Below are 16,842 nucleotides of genomic sequence, written 5' to 3'. Positions count from 1 at the left end.
TGGGGACAGAGCCTTGTGTGGTAATGTGTGGGGACACAGCCTCGTGTGGTAATGCGTGAGGACGGAGCCTTGTGTGGTAATGTGTGGGGACGAAGCCTCGTGTGGTAATGTGGAGGGACGGAGCCTTGTGTGTTAATGTGTGAGGATGGAGCATCGTATGGTAATGTGTGGGGACAGAGCCTCGTGTGTCAATGTGTGGGGACAGAGCCTCATGTGGTAATGTGTGAGGACGGAGCTTTGTATGGTAATGTGTGGGGACAGAGCCTCGTGTGATAATGTGTGGGGACGCAGCCTTGTGTGGCAATGTGTGAGGATGGAGCCTCATGTGGTAATGTGTGGGGACGGAGCCTCGTGTGGTAATGTGGGGGGACGGAGCCTCATGTGGTAATGTGTGGGGATGGAGCCTCGTGTGGTAATGTGTGGGGACGGAGCCTCATGTGGTAATGTGTGGGTGGGTGGGGACGGAGCCTCGTGTGGTAATATGGGGGGGCGGGATTATGTGTGGTAATGTGCTGGGGTGGCGGGATTATGTGTGGTAATGTGGTGGGGGGCCGGGATTATCTGTGGTAATGTGGTGGGGGGCAGGATTATGTGTGGTTATGCGGTGGGGGGCAGGATTATGTGTGGTGATGTGCGGATTGTGTGTGGTAATGTGGTGGGGGGATTATGTGTGGTGATGTGGTGGGGGGCGGGATAGTGTGAGGTGATGTGGTGCAATTGTGTGTGGTAATGTGGTGGGTGGCGAGATAATGTGTGGTGATGTAGTGGGGAGCGGGATTATGTGTGGTGATGTGGTTGGGGGCGGAATTATGTGTGGTGATGTAGTGGGGGGCAGGATTATGTGTGGTAATGTGGTGGGGGGCGGGATTATGTGTGGTAATGTGGTGGGGGGCGGGATTATCTGTGGTAATGTGGTGGGGGGCGGGATTATACAGTGGGACAAAAAAGTATTTAGTCAGTCAGCAATAGTGCAAGTTCCACCACTTAAAAAGATGAGAGGCGTCTGTAATTTACATCATAGGTAGACCTCAACTATGGGAGACAAACTGAGAAAAGAAAATCCAGAAAATCACATTGTCTGTTTTTTTATCATTTTATTTGCATTTTATGGTGGAAAATAAGTATTTGGTCAGAAACAAAATTTCAGCTCAATACTTTGTAATATATCTTTTGTTGGCAATGACAGAGGTCAAACGTTTTCTGTAAGTCTTCACAAGGTTGCCACACACTGTTGTTGGTATTTTGGCCCATTCCTCCATGCAGATCTCCTCTAGAGCAGTGATGTTTTTGGCTTTTCGCTTGGCAACACGGACTTTCAACTCCCTCCAAAGGTTTTCTATAGGGTTGAGATCTGGAGACTGGCTAGGCCACTCCAGGACCTTGAAATGCTTCTTACGAAGCCACTCCTTCGTTGCCCTGGCGGTGTGCTTTGGATCATTGTCATGTTGAAAGACCCAGCCACGTTTCAACTTCAATGCCCTTGCTGATGGAAGGAGGTTTGCACTCAAAATCTCACGATACATGGCCCCATTCATTCTTTCATGTACCCGGATCAGTCGTCCTGGCCCCTTTGCAGAGAAACAGCCCCAAAGCATGATGTTTCCACCACCATGCTTTACAGTAGGTATGGTGTTTGATGGATGCAACTCAGTATTCTATTTCCTCCAAACATGACAAGTTGTGTTTCTACCAAACAGTTCCAGTTTGGTTTCATCAGACCATAGGACATTCTCCCAAAACTCCTATGGATCATCCAAATGCTCTCTAGCAAACTTCAGATGGGCCCGGACATGTACTGGCTTAAGCAGTGGGACACGTCTGACACGGCAGGATCTGAGTACATGGTGGCGTAGTGTGTTACTTATGGTAGGCCTTGTTACATTGGTCCCAGCTCTCTGCAGTTCATTCACTAGGTCCCCCCGCGTGGTTCTGGGATTTTTGCTCACCGTTCTTGTGATCATTCTGACCCCACGGGGTGGGATTTTGCGTGGAGCCCCAGATCGAGGGAGATTATCAGTGGTCTTGTATGTCTTCCATTTTCTAATTATTGCTCCCACTGTTGATTTCTTCACTCGAAGCTGGTTGGCTATTGCAGATTCAGTCTTCCCAGCCTGGTGCAGGGCTACAATTTTGTTTCTGGTGTCCTTTGACAGCTCTTTGGTCTTCACCATAGTGGAGTTTGGAGTCAGACTGTTTGAGGGTGTGCACAGGTGTCTTTTTATACTGATAACAAGTTTAAACAGGTGCCATTACTACAGGTAATGAGTGGAGGAAAGAGGAGACTCTTAAAGAAGAAGTTACAGTTCTGTGAGAGCCAGAAATCTTGATTGTTTGTTTCTGACCAAATACTTATTTTCCACCATAAAATGCAAATAAAATGATAAAAAAAACAGACAATGTGATTTTCTGGATTTTTTTTTCTCAGTTTGTCTCCCATAGTTGAGGTCTACCTATGATGTAAATTACAGACGCCTCTCATCTTTTTAAGTGGTGGAACTTGCACTATTGCTGACTGACTAAATACTTTTTTGCCCCACTGTATGTGGTGATGTGTTGGGGGGGCCAGATTATATGTGGTAATGTGGTGGGGGGCGGGATTATGTGTGGTAATGCAGTGGGGGGCGGGATTATCTGTGGTAATGTGGGGGGCGGGATTATGTGTGGTAATAATAATGTCCGTGTTTATTGTTATCTAATATATAAAGCTGAATGTGTGTATGTGTGTATGTGTGTATGTCCGGGATTGGCATCTGAACCGTCGCAGCTACAGCCACAAAATTTTGCACAGTCACACGTCTGGACCCCGAGAGCGTCAAAGCTATGTTGTAAGGAGAAATTTTAACCCCGCGCTTTCCAATTCACCAAACAATTTTGCCCCTATCTACATAATGGGGAAAAAGTGAAAGGAAAAGTGTTGGAGGCGTCGCAGCTACAGGCACAAAATTTTGCACAGTCACACATCTGGACCCCGAGAGCGTCAAAGCTATGTTGTGAGGTGGAATTTTAACCCCGCGCTTTCCAATTCACCAAACAATTTTGCCCCTATCTACATAATGGGGAAAAAAGTGTTGGAGGCAAATTAACAGCTGCCAGATGTGAACAAGGGGGACTTAAAGAATGAGAGCGATGGCGCCAAAGAGTATATACTGTACAGTTGCTAAGGTGGGGCCCCGACATGGGATAATCACCACACCACCACGGGGATATGAACACACACACAAAATGCGCCACACACTACCACGTGCTCGAACACATATACCACCCTCAGCGCACATTTCACCACACATACACCAACCTCGCCACATAAAAGTCGAAACACAAAAGTCGCCGCTCAAAACTCGCCACGCACAAAACTCTCCACATGCAAAATTCGCCACACGTGCAAAACTCACCTCATGGAAAACTCGCCACACGCAAAACTTGCACATGCGGGAAAATTGCCACATGCACAAAAGTTGCAACACATGCAAAAGTTGCCTCACACAAAACTTGCACATACTCAAAAGGCACCACACATAAAACTCGCCACGCGCAAAACTCGCCATGCGCAAAACTTGCTGCACACAACTTGCTACACTAACCTGTCACATGCAACTTGACACACAAAAAGTTGCTACACGCATGTCGCCACACAAAACTCATCTCACAAAAGTCGCTACATACATGTCGCCACACGCAACTCAACACACACAACTTGACACACGAAACTCGCCCTAAAACACACACAAGTCTGGTATTATCCTTCAAAAATAAAAATCTGATTAATAAGCAGACAAACTACAAGAGCAACAAATGTACCATATAGGAATCCGGTAGCTGTCAGTCACATGACCAGTCTATTATGTGTATGTGTGAGCTAATATATACTGCCAGGGGGTGGGCTTACTGTTGGCTGGGGATTTATCAGGCTGCCAATTTAGCTTACAAATACTGAGGTAAAAATACTGACCAAATAACGTGTGAACGAGGTCTAATACAGGAGGAGATGACATACAGATATATACTATATACAGGAGGAGATGACACACAGGTATATACTATTTACAGGGGAGATGACACACAGGTATATACTATATACAGGAGGAGATGACACACAGATATATACTATATACAGGAGAGATGACACACAGGTATATACTATATAGAGGAGGAGATGACATACAGGTACATACTACATACAGGAGGAGATGACATACAGGTATATACTATATACAGGAGGAGATGACACACAGGTATATACTATATACAGGAGCAGATTACCTACAGGTGTATAGTATATACAGGAGGAGATGACATACAGGTATATGCTATGTATAGGAGGAGATGACATACAGGTATATACTATATACAGGAGGAGATGACACACAGATATATACTATATATAGGTGAGATGACACACAGGTATATACTATATACAGGAGGAGATTACATACAGGTATATACTATATATAGGAGGAGATGACATACAGGTATATACTATATACAGGGGAGATGACACACAGCAGGTATATACTATATACAGGGGAGATGACATACAGGTATATACTATATACAGGAGATGACATACAGGTGTATACTATATATAAGGGAGATGACAAACATGTATATACTGAGGTGAAAATGAGAGGTGTAAGGTGAAAATGAAAAGGTGAGAGTGCAAAATGAGAGGAGTGAGGGAAAATAGTGGAGTGATCGGAAAATGACAGATGTGAGGTCGAAATGACAAGTGTTAGGGGGGAATGAGAGGAGTGAGGGGGAAAATAAGAGGAGTGAGGGGGAAAATGAGAGGTGTGAGGGAGAAAATGAGGGATGTGAGGGGGAAAATGAAAGATGTGATGGGGAAAATGAGAGGCGTGATGGGAAAATAAGAGAAGTGAGGTACTATAGCTAACCACAGATATTTACTATGCCCAGGCAACGCCGGGCTCTTCATCTAGTAAATTATAAATTACAGAAATTTCAGTCTGAAATTGGAGGAACCAGTATGATGCAGAGCGCAGTGCAGTCCTCATGTAACCAACCTACATCATGGCGACTGCCTGTCCCGGCGACACTTCTGTGATAGGCGGGGTCAGACACTCTCTACATCCTCATTGGCTGCTTAGATCGTCGCTCAATCGGATGCGCTGATGAGAGCGGAAGTCCCGCCTCCTCACTTCCCTGCCCACACTAAATATGGCGGGTGAGTGCGCAAAGGAGCCTCCTGTGGTAATGTGTGGGAACGGAGCCTCGTGTGGCAATGTGTGGGGACAGCGCCTCGTGTGGTAATGTGTGGGGACGGAGCCTCGTGTGGTAATATGGGGGGTGGGATTATGTGTGATAATATGGTGGGGTGGTGGGATTATGTGTGGTAATGTGGTGGGGGGGCGGGATTATCTGTGGTAATGTGCTGGGGGGCGGGATTATGTGTGGTTATGTGGTGGGGGTGGGATTATGTTTGGTGATGTGGTGTGGATTGTGTGTGGTAATATGGTGGGGGGCGGGATTATGTGTGGTGATGTGGTGGGGGGCGGGATTATGTATGGTGATGTGGTTGGGGGTGGGATTATGTGTGGTGATGTGGTGGGGAGCAGGATTATCTGTGGTAATGTGGGGGGTGGGACTATGTGTGGTAATGTGGTGGGGGGTGGGATTATCTGTGGTAATGTGGTGGGGGGCGGGATTATGTGTGGTAATGTTGTGTGGGGAATTATGTGTGGTAATGTGGTGGGGGGCAGGATTATGTGTGGTGATGTGGTGGGGGGGCAGGATTATGTGTGGTAATGTGTAGGGGCGGGATTATGTGTGGTAATGTGGTGGGGGGCGGGATTATCTGTGGTAATGTGGTGGGGGGTGGGATTATGTGTGGTAATGTGGTGGGGGGGCGGGAATATGTGTGGTGATGTGGTGGGGGGTGGGATTATGTGTGGTGATGTGGTGGGGGGCGGGATTATGTGTGGTAATGGGGTGGGGGCGGGATTGTGTGTGGTGATGTGTTGGGGGGGCAGGATTATGTGTGGTGATGTGGTGGGGGGCGGGATTATGTGTGGTGATGTGGTGGGTGGGATTATGTGTGGTAATGTGGTGGGGGGGCAGTATTGTGTGTGGTGATGTGGTGCGGATTGTGTGTGGTAATGTCTTGGGGGTGGGATTGTGTGTGGTAATGTGGTGGGGGGCAGGATTATGTGTGGTAATGTGGAGGGGGGCAGGATTATCTGTGGTAATGTGTTGGGGGGTGGGATTATGTGTAGTAATGTGGTGGGGGGTGGGATTATATGTGGTAATGCGGTGGGGGCGGGATTATGTGTGGTAATATAGGGGGGGTGGAATTATCTGTGGTAATGTGGGGGGGCGGGATTATGTGTGGTAATGTGGTGGAGGGCGGGATTATGTATGGTAATGTGGTGGGGGCTGGGATTATCTGTGGTAATGTGGTGGGGGGCGGGATTATGTGTGGTAATGTTGTGGGGGGAATTATGTGTGGTAATGTGGTGGGGGGCAGGATTATGTGTGGTGATGTGGTGGGGGGCGGGATTATGTGTGGTAATGTTGTGGGGGGCAGGATTATGTGTGGTAATGTGGTGTGGGGTGGGATTATCTGTTGTAATGTGGTGGGAGGCGAGATTATGTGTAGTAATGTGGTGGGGGGGCAGGATTATGTGTGGTGATGTTGTGGGGGGGCGGGAATATGTGTGGTGATGTGGTGGGGGGCGGGATTATGTGTGGTGATGTGGTGGGGAGCGGGATTATGTGTGGTAATGGGGTGGGGGGCGGGAGTATGTGTGGTAATGGGGTGGGGGCGGGATTATGTGCGGTAATGGGGTGGGTAGGGTGGGATTATGTGCGGTAATGGGGTGGGTAGGGTGGGATTATGTGCGGTAATGGGGTGGGTAGGGTGGGATTATGTGTGGCAATGTGTTGGGGGGGTGGGATTATGTGTGGTGATGTGGTGGGGGGCGGGATTATGTGTGGTGATGTGGTGGGCAGGATTATGTGTGGTGATGTGGTGGGGGGACGGGATTGTGTGTGGTGATCTGGTGCGGATTGTGTGTGGTAATGTCTTGGGGGGTGGGATTGTGTGTGGTAATGTGGTGGGGGCAGGATTATGTGTGGTAATGTGGTGGGTGGGCGGGATTATGTGTAGTAATGTGGTGGGGGGCGGGATTATGTGTGGTGATGTGGTGGGGGGGCGGGATTATGTGTGGTGATGTGGTGGAGGGGTGGGATTATGTATGGTGATGTGGTGGGGGGCAGGATGTGTGGTAATGGGATGGGGGGTGGGATTATGTGTGGTAATGGGGTGGGGGGTGGGATTATGTGTGGTAATGGGGTGGGGGGCGGGATTATGTGTGGTAATGTGGTGTGGGGGTGGGATTATCTGTTGTAATGTGGTGGGAGGCGAGATTATGTGTAGTAATGTGGTGGGGGGGCGGGATTATGTGTGGTGATGTGGTGGGGGGGCGGGAATATCTGTGGTGATGTGGTGGGGGGCGGGATTATGTGTGGTGATGTGGTGGGGGGCGGCATTATGTGTGGTGATGTGGTGGGGTCGGGATTATGTGTGGTGATGTGGTGGGGGGTGGGATTAAGTGTGGTGATGTGGTGGAGGGGTGGGATTATGTCTGGTGATGTGGTGGGGGGCAGGATTATGTGTGGTAATGGGGTGGGGGGCGGGATTATGTGTGGTAATGGCGTGGGGGGCGGGATTATGTGTGGTAATGGGGTGGGGGGTGGGATTATGTGTGGTGATGTGTTGGGGGAGGGATTATGTGTGGTAATGGGGTGGGGGGGCGAGATTATGTGTGGTAATGTGGTGGCGGGGCGGGATTGTGTGTGGTAATGTGGTGGGGGCGGGATTATGTGTGGTGATGGGGTGGGGGTGGGATTGTGTGTGGTAATGTGGTGGCGGGGCGGGATTGTGTGTGGTAATGTGGTGGCGGGGCGGGATTGTGTGTGGTAATGTGCTGGGGGCGGGATTGTATGTGGTAATGGGGTGGGGGGCGGGATTGTGTGTGGTAATGTGGTGGGGGCGGGATTATGTGTGGTGATGGGGTGGGGGCGGGATTGTGTGTGGTAATGTGGTGGCGGGGCGGGATTGTGTGTGGTAATGTGGTGGCGGGGCGGGATTGTGTGTGGTAATGTGCTGGTGGCGGGATTGTATGTGGTAATGGGGTGGGGGGCGGGATTGTGTGTGGTAATGTGGTGGGGGCGGGATTATGTGTGGTGATGGGGTGGGTGTGGGATTGTGTGTGGTAATGTGCTGGGGCGGGATTGTGTGTGGTAATGTGGTGGGGGCAGGATTGTGTGTGGTGATGTGGTGGGAGGCGGAGCTACTGTGCATGGGGCGGGATTAGCGAGTAATCACGATGCCTCATATATGTATAGATAAAACATGGGATTCTGGAGTATACACAGAAAGGACCATTGAGCATAATGTTGCCGACAGAGTCAATGTGAGCTCTGTTGTGCATAATTTTCAGCATATATGCCTACTGGAGGCCGTCACTCAGGCGTAGTAGACCGTGTCTAGGTGTCCACCTCCAGTAGATGTATATGCTCAAAAATGAGGCATGACAAAGCGAACATTGACTCTGTCAGCACCATTGCAGCCAATGGCTCCGTCGGCACATGAGCCCAAATCCTGTTTTGCAGGGGGTTCAGATTCAATCCCTGAAGGGAACACTGAATGTCGGCAAGAATGCAAGGTGAACGTACACTATGTCCAAAGCCCTGAAAGTTGCGGATCATGGGCTCCTGGCCTTAGAAGCCTTTCTGATTGCAGCACAAAAAACGCATTTATACTGGCCTACTGGTTCCATTTCGGTAAGAAGGAAGCCTAAGAAAACAAAAAAAGGTTTGGCAATTACCAAGCAGAGCCTTTTTGCTACATTCCCACGATGAGTATTTGCTGCAGTTTTGCTGCTGCGTACCTCGGTGTGTAAATGTATTTAATTATTTAACAGCCTTCGGCTTCATCTTGAGTCGTGCCAACGTGATGGATGAACAATCTGTAGGAAGATCAATCTTGTAAAAGCTTAGATAGGTCTACCAGGGTCTTCTCCATGTGCAAAAAAACTTTGCATATTACCAATCCAGCAAAGTATATGTGATTTTTCTAAATCTCATACCCACTGTGCATTTTTTTACACTACGGAAACTGACCCCAGGGGCATCCAGGAAGTCAGGAGACTGCAAAGCTGTGAACTGCTCAAAAGACAACTTGGAAATACTACTTTAAGCCTGTAAAGTTAAAAATCATTTGGACATTTTTTTATATCTTCAGTCGTATCTACATATTTTTGGACAATTATTTCCCTCAGCCACAATAAATCATTTGCTATTATGGCATTAGCTTTGTTTGGAAACATATCTCCTTCAGAAAACACATGAGAAAAATGTATTTATTAGCCCTCACTTCTCAAAGTCACCTCTGAGCAAATTAGTTTTTATATTGTTTAGGGGAATCTTTAATTCTACCATTATTACATTTAATATATATTTCGTGATTTGTTTTACTCTTTTACAATCTTGACTGATTTTCTACATTAGTCAAATTTAACAAATTACTAGCAGAGAAAGGCTGAATATGTTACATTGGAGTTCTATTTCTCAAATGCTTTGTATTTTGCATTGATTTTGTTTTACCCCGATCTCTTCAAATATTTTTGTTTTCAATGTCCTGTTCTCTTGTTTATAGACCCCAGTTATGCCCTTGGGAAATTCACCTTTTACAATGAAATGTGTCCGTTCTATACACCAGCCTTTCTTCACTGTAACTAAATTCCAAAGTGATTACTTGCTGATCACTATTCTTCTCTTTCCATCTTGACTAGTTATCATTAAACCTCTACATTCTTGTTAGAAAACATAATCTACTAGGTATATATTTGTAAATAACATCTAATATGCTTCAAACCTGGCTGCGAATTGTTTTGTCCTTGGCATTAGATTGGATTCAGTAATTTAAGTTATACCCTTGAAGCCTGTCCATATGTAGTGTGAAGGATGAACAGCTAAATTCATCTCTGACAGCTTCACTCCTAAAGGGTTGGGCTAACAGTAAAATATGCCCGTATGAAGTGACGATGAATGTACGACAGGACGCCAGGGCTCCATGTACTGATGGAGTATCCCCGCGTCACACACAAGAAACCTCCGCAAAGTACCGATTATATTGGAAGGTTTGCCAACTGTTCTAGTAGGCTAGTAGGTCTCACGTTTTTCTGGAATCTCCAAGATGTTTGTGGTGCGTAGGCAAGCATGATTAAGGTAGTGATTGAGGGCTCATAATGACTGTCCAGTGGGAGAACTGAATAATTATGTTAAACAATCAGAAAAATGGCTATACTAAGTGCAACAAAAATGATGATGTACAAAAAGTAAGATTAAATATTTGTGAAATTATGTACTATATATTATTCAGCTTAAAACTTGGGATATAAGGCTGGGTCGAGAAGAACGCATTTTCGGTCAGTGGCTGTTCCTCTGCTTAAAAGGATAACTGTTAGTATAATCAACTCTCCTGAGCCGTCTATATGGGCATGTAGGTCATAGAAAGCTGAATAAAATGATACTTTGATATCTGCAATCTGAGTTTTTATTCCAGGGAAATCCATGTTTTTCTCAACATGTAAATGAGCTGGTAACATAAATGGGCCGGACACTGATCTACATGAGAATCTGTCTCCAGAGCTTATTGTAAATGAAAGGAGGAGTTACCAGTGTGAGACTTATAGATCAGGAGAGCAGACTGTTATTTAAAAGAAGCCCTGGAAGCAGATTCTTGGGGAGATCTATATCCAGCCCATAGATCTTAACAGTTAATTTACATATTAAGAAAAATGTGAATTTCTCTTAAATAAGACATCTGATCCCAGATATTAAGATATCCTTTTATTCAGTTTTCTATTACCTGCATGCCCACATAGACGGTTTAGGAAAGCACAGACAGATAGCATATCGTACTTATCCAGTAATAATAAGTGTCCCTGTGTACACTCAGTTTTTCACGTGGACCAATAGTGACAGATGATGACAGATCTACTATATTGTGCAACATGCAAAAATGCTGACAGATCCTCTATACTAAATAACACAGGAGACCTGTAGATCCTGTGAACATTACACCACACAAGAGACCTGCAGATCCTTTGTATATTACATAATATAGGACAGGTGAATGATCTTCCATGTACTACAGCATCCAGGAGAGCTAACAAATCTGATATACTGCACCACACAAAAAAGCTGAAAAAATACTCTATACTACACAACAGAAAAAGCTAGTTGAAGAATGCAGATTATGTATCACTAGAAGCAGATTTTTTTTAATTCATTGATTTGTCGGTGCATTTCGGAGCAGAGACCAGCTGGGTCCTGGAACTGTAATACAAGCTGCGACCAATCAGAGGCCAGTAGCTAACGTCAGTGTTCCCGTGCCTGTGGGCGCATGGCAGTGATGTGATGCGCTGCCTGTCACTTGCACACTCAAGACAGCTGCCGGCCACAGAAGAAGACACCATGTGACGTGGGAGCAGGGGCAAGGTGAGAAAAATAATTTTTTTAATGCGTTAAAGAACAGCAGTACCAAGGGGAACATATATATCAGGATGAGACCAGGATATCGGACATATATTCCATGATGTGCAGAGGATGTGGAATATATACCAGGATGTGCAACATATATACAAGGATGGTGAAAATATGCACCATGATGGACCGAGGATGGGGAACATATATACCAGGGAGGGGGGCATATATACCAGGATGGAGGACATACACACCAGGATGTGAAACATATATACCAGGATGAGAAACAAATACACTAGGATAGATCCAGGATGGGTGGCTTATATAAAAGGATGGGGGGCATATATACCAGGATGAGAAACATATATACCAGAATGGGGGACATAGAAACCAGGATGAACCCAGGATGGGGAACATCTATACCAGGATGGGGGACATATATACCAGGATGGGGGACCTATATATCAGGAAGGGGCCCAGGATAGAGGACATACAGTATATAGTAGGAAGGGGCCCAGGATGAGAGACATACTATATATACAAGGATGGGGGACATATAGTCATGGCCGAAAGTGTTGGCACCCTTGATATTGTTCCATAAAATTATTGTAATTATACGTTTTGTTCAACACATTTTTATTTTCTTTGAGTGTATTGGAACAACACACACAAAAAAAGCAAAGAAAATTAGGCAAATTGCACATAGTTTCACACAAAACCCCAAAAATTGGCCGGACAAAATTGATGACACCCTTAATTTAATATTTGGTTGCACGCCTTTTGGAATAAATAACTGAAATTATTTGCATCCTATAACCGTCAAGAAGCTTCAAATGGAATTTTGGACTACTCTTCTTTTGAAAACTGCTCCAGGTCTGTCATATTTGAAAGGTGCCTTCTCCCAATAGCAATTTTACGATCTCTCCACAGGTGTTCAATGGGACTTAGATCTGGAATCATTCCTTTCCACTTCATAACTCTCTAGTGATTTGCTTCCATCTATTTCCAGGTGCTTCTTGCAATATGTTTGTGGTCATTGTTCTGCTGGATGACCCATGACCTAGGACACAAAGCAAGCTTTCTGACACTGGGTATTACATTGAAACCTAAAATCCTTTGGTAAGGATTTCATTATGCCTTGCACACAGTCAAGGCACCCAGTTCCATAGGCAGCAAAATAACCTCAAAACATCTTAGAACCTCCACCATATTTGACTGTAGGTATAGTGTTCTTTTGTTTGCAGGCTTCATTCCACTTTCGGTAAACAGTAGAATTATGTGATTTACAAAAAAGCTCTATCTTGGACTTATCTGTCAACAAGACATTTTTCCCAGAAGGATTTTGGTTTTCTCTTGCACATTTTGACAAACTTCAGTCTAGCGTTTTAAAGTATTCTTATCAGCAATGAGGTCCTCCTATATCTCCTGCCATAGCATTTCATTTCATTCAAATATTGACGGATAGTTCACACTGACACTGACGCACCCGGAGTCTGCAGGGCAGCTTGAATTTCTTTGGAAGTTGATTGGGGCTGATTATACACCATCCGGACTATCCTGCATTGCAATCTTTCATTAATTTTCCTCTGCAATCCACATCCAGGGAGATTAGCTACAGTGCCATTGGTTGTAAACTTCTTGATTATAACGCGCACCATGAACAAAGGTACATCAAGCTCTCTAGAGATGGACTTGTCACCTTGAGATTGTTAATATTCTTTGACAATGTTGATTTTGAAGTCCTCAGACAGTTCTCTTCTCCTCTTTCTGTTCTCCATCTTTATTGTGGCACACATTGACACACACTGCAAAGATTGAGTCAACCTTTCCCCTTTTTATCTGGTTTAAGATGTGATTTTCATATTGCCCACACCTGATACTTGCCAGTTTTGAGGTTTTGTGTGACATTATGTCCAATTTGCCTTTATTTCTCGGTTGTTTTGTGTTGCTCCAATACACACAAAGGAAACAACATGTGTATAACAAAACATGTGTAATAATTTTCATTTCATTTTCTGGAACAATTTCAAGTGTGCCAACCCTTTTGGCCATGACTGTATATACCAGAACGGGGGACATAACTACATAGTGGAGGAGGGGGGCAAAATGTATGTCCTGATAGGACTTAGAATGCATGCAACAAGGGCCAATGCTTGTGACCAACATTATGGGGTGGGGGCAGGTCCAAGTTCTGCACCAGAGCCCATCAAACTCCAGTTATGCCACTGCTATCCCTGCCTATGTGATCATGTGCTCCTATGATATACTTTTACTCTTTTACCGATACTCTGATTTACATATTTAGTGGTGAAGGTGGTGTGGTGAGGGTAGTAACCAAACAAAGAAAGATTTTACTTTTGAATCTACCTCTAGGTTTTCGAAATAGGACACATTAACTTAAACTCGAACACTGAAGCTATGCCCATTGGATTTTCTGTGGATGTGATGTAGATGTGCAACATATCCACAGCATATTTCTACAAGGATTATCCCCGTCATAACGTAATTACTTCCACACAAATTTTTTAGTCCACCCCGCAGTCAGAAATCTGCATGGAAATTTTCTGACATTTGAGAAGGAAGTTACAGAAAAAGCCGTCCGCCTACATAGGATGCAGATGTCACAAATTTAGTAGCAGCACCGCATGTCATCCTAACAACCATAAATCCAAACAGCATTTCATGCCATTGTTTAAACTCCTGGTCAGGAAACAGAGCAACAAGTAGACAGGAGTCATTACATTTTAGAATGTTTGTAAAGTAATAACAATTTAAATATTGTTTTCTTATAGAAAAAATATGAAAGAGAAGACGGTGGGCGCTGACAGCATAGAGCCATGAGAAAATGGTAAAAACCATTGTAATATTTGAATGCCTGGAACTGGGGATGTCTGCAGTCCAGTGAGGCATAGCGTCTCTCAGACAGACATTTAATCACAACCATTCACATCATAACACTTTCCCCATTCCTTCTCAACACACCAGAGAAATTAAGGGACCAGAGAACATGACTAATCCATGATTCATCCTCTCCCTCTGCGTTATATATATTTAACTTATCAGCATCACTTGGGCATCAGCGGCACATTAGTAACAAGTCACAAATGTCTTCACACAGCTAGCAATAGCTTAGTACTGTACATAGTACTCATAGAAACAGTATCAGCTTAGCAATGTGTACAGTATTCATGCAACTAGTAATAGCTCAGTGATATGCACAGTATTCACACAATAATAAAGTCATATGTACAGTACTCACACAATAATAAAGTAATATGCACAGTATTCACACAATTAATAATAAAGTAATATGCCCAGTATTCACACAATTAATAATAAAGTAATATGCACAGTATTCACACAATTAATAATAAAGTAATATGCACATTATTCACACAATTAATAATAAAGTAGTATGCACAGTATTCACACAATTAATAATAAAGTAATATGCACAGTATTCACACAATTAATAATAAAGTAATATGCACAGTATTCACACAATTAATAATAAAGTAGTATGCACAGTATTCACACAATTAATAAGTAATATGCACAGTATTCACACAATTAATAAGTAATATGCACAGTATTCACACAATTAATAAGTAATATGCACAGTATTCACACAATTAATAAGTAATATGCACAGTATTCACTAGTGTTGAGCATTCCGATACCGCAAGTATCGGGTATCGGCCGATACTTGCGGTATCGGAATTCCGATACCGGGATTCCGATACTTGCCGCGTATCGGATACCGGAATCGGAAGTTCCCAGATTCAAAATTCCGAAATTCAGCCAATGAGAATGATTCCAAGTGTGGGCACATCCTGTTTAGCATGGAGGGCATGAAACTACTGGCAAGGCTGTGATTGGCTGCTGAAATGATGTCATGATGCAGTTTAAAAGTCGCTGGCGCCATTTTGCGATCACTCTGCTGTGAATTCAGTTAGTGACAGGACGCTGTTTGCTGACTGAGGGACAGTTTAGAGATAGCGATTTGCTTCTTTGTGCTTTCCAAAGGCTAATTTAGCAACCGCTGTGTTCACCTACTATTCACCTTGCTTTTGCCTTGTAGCGCTGTTTTCACAGCGATCTGCAAGGTCTGTGTGTGTGTGTGTGAGTGCAGCCCACTCTCTAGTCTGAGTGCAGCCACATAGGCCATCCATAGCTGGTTGTATTCAGTTCAGGGAGGGTGGTTCATTGCCTCATACTGTTCTTTTTTATTTTTTTTTATTTTTTTTCAAGTAGTGTAGTCTGCTGCTAATTAATTTTAAAAAATCCTATTAGTGTCTTTCCACCCGTCTCCAGCTAATTTGTGGAAAAACACTACATAGGATAAAGTAGAGGAGGGTTTTTGGGCCTTGCAGCGCCGTTTACGGCTGTCTGCACGGTCTCCGTGTGACTGCAGCTCGCCCTGTAGTCTGTGAGCAGCCGTAGCCTGGTTGTCTCCAGCTCAGGGTTGTTCACTGCGTCATACCGCCAAATCAATTTTAATTTTTTTTCAAGTAGTGTAGTCTGCTGCTAATTAATTTAAAAAAATCCTATTAGTGTCTTTCCACCCGTCTCCAGCTAATTTGTGGAAAAACACTACATAGGATAAAGTAGAGGAGGGTTTTTGGGCCTTGCAGCGCCGTTTACGGCTGTCTGCACGGTCTCCGTGTGACTGCAGCTCGCCCTGTAGTCTGTGAGCAGCCGTAGCCTGGTTTTCTCCAGCTCAGGGTTGTTCACTGCGTCATACCGCCAAATCAATTTTAATTTTTTTTCAAGTAGTGTAGTCTGCTGCTAATTAATTTAAAAAAATCCTATTAGTGTCTTTCCACCCGTCTCCAGCTAATTTGTGGAAAAACACTACATAGGATAAAGTAGAGGAGGGTTTTTGGGCCTTGCAGCGCCGTTTACGGCTGTCTGCACGGTCTCCGTGTGACTGCAGCTCGCACTGTAGTCTGTGAGCAGCCGTAGCCTGGTTGTCTCCAGCTCAGGGTTGTTCACTGCGTCATACCGCCAAATCAATTTTAATTTTTTTTCAAGTAGTGTAGTCTGCTGCTAATTAATTTTAAAAAATCCTATTAGTGTCTTTCCACCCGTCTCCAGCTAATTTGTGGAAAAACACTACATAGGATAAAGTAGAGGAGGGTTTTTGGGCCTTGCAGCGCCGTTTACAGCTGTCTGCACGGTCTCCGTGTGACTGCAGCTCGCCCTGTAGTCTGTGAGCAGCCGTAGCCTGGTTGTCTCCAGCTCAGGGTTGTTCACTGCGTCATACCGCCAAATCAATTTTAATTTTTTTTCAAGTAGTGTAGTCTGCTGCTAATTAATTTAAAAAAATCCTAT

At 44.6% G+C, this 16,842-nt stretch overlaps 1 protein-coding gene across 1 annotated transcript in view; it reads right to left on the bottom strand.

The window, feature by feature from the left end:
* Positions 1 to 16,842, bottom strand: part of NKAIN3 (sodium/potassium transporting ATPase interacting 3) — an 864,598-nt gene that overhangs the window by 707,124 nt on the left and 140,632 nt on the right. The gene's annotated exons all lie outside the window — the stretch shown is intronic.

The sequence above is a fragment of the Ranitomeya variabilis genome, chromosome 6 (genome assembly GCF_051348905.1).
Source record: "Ranitomeya variabilis isolate aRanVar5 chromosome 6, aRanVar5.hap1, whole genome shotgun sequence".
Classification (NCBI taxonomy): domain Eukaryota; kingdom Metazoa; phylum Chordata; class Amphibia; order Anura; family Dendrobatidae; genus Ranitomeya; species Ranitomeya variabilis.
The sequence above is the reverse complement of the archived record's forward strand: the minus strand, read 5'-3'. Positions and strand labels throughout refer to the sequence as shown.